Consider the following 261-nt stretch of genomic DNA (forward strand, 5'->3'; position numbering starts at 1 on the left):
GGGGGGGCGGCGAGGGGGAAGCTTGTGGGGGGGGGAACGACTTCAGATCTCACCCCCCCTCTCCCCAAAGAAACAGAAGGAAAAGGCGGGGGGGACAGGGAGAATTTGTGCGTTGGGGTGAGGAGCGGGAACGGGCGGAGGGAAGAGCGAGTCCGGGGAGCTCGCTGGCACGAACCCCATCCGGGGAGGCACAGCGGGGCTCGCTGAAAGGCAGCCGCCATACCCCCGCCCTGCGAACGGCACCGCCGCGACCCCGGCCCC

General features: G+C 70.1%; 1 protein-coding gene across 2 annotated transcripts in view; it reads right to left on the reverse strand.

Annotated features, from left to right (window-relative positions):
- Nucleotides 1-261, reverse strand: part of LOC104834793 (fibronectin type-III domain-containing protein 3a-like) — a 49,392-nt gene that overhangs the window by 48,427 nt on the left and 704 nt on the right. The gene's annotated exons all lie outside the window — the stretch shown is intronic.

Source organism: Haliaeetus leucocephalus, unplaced genomic scaffold (assembly GCF_000737465.1).
Source record: "Haliaeetus leucocephalus isolate CR32 unplaced genomic scaffold, Haliaeetus_leucocephalus-4.0 Scaffold340, whole genome shotgun sequence".
In the NCBI taxonomy this organism is placed as follows: Eukaryota; Metazoa; Chordata; class Aves; order Accipitriformes; family Accipitridae; genus Haliaeetus; species Haliaeetus leucocephalus.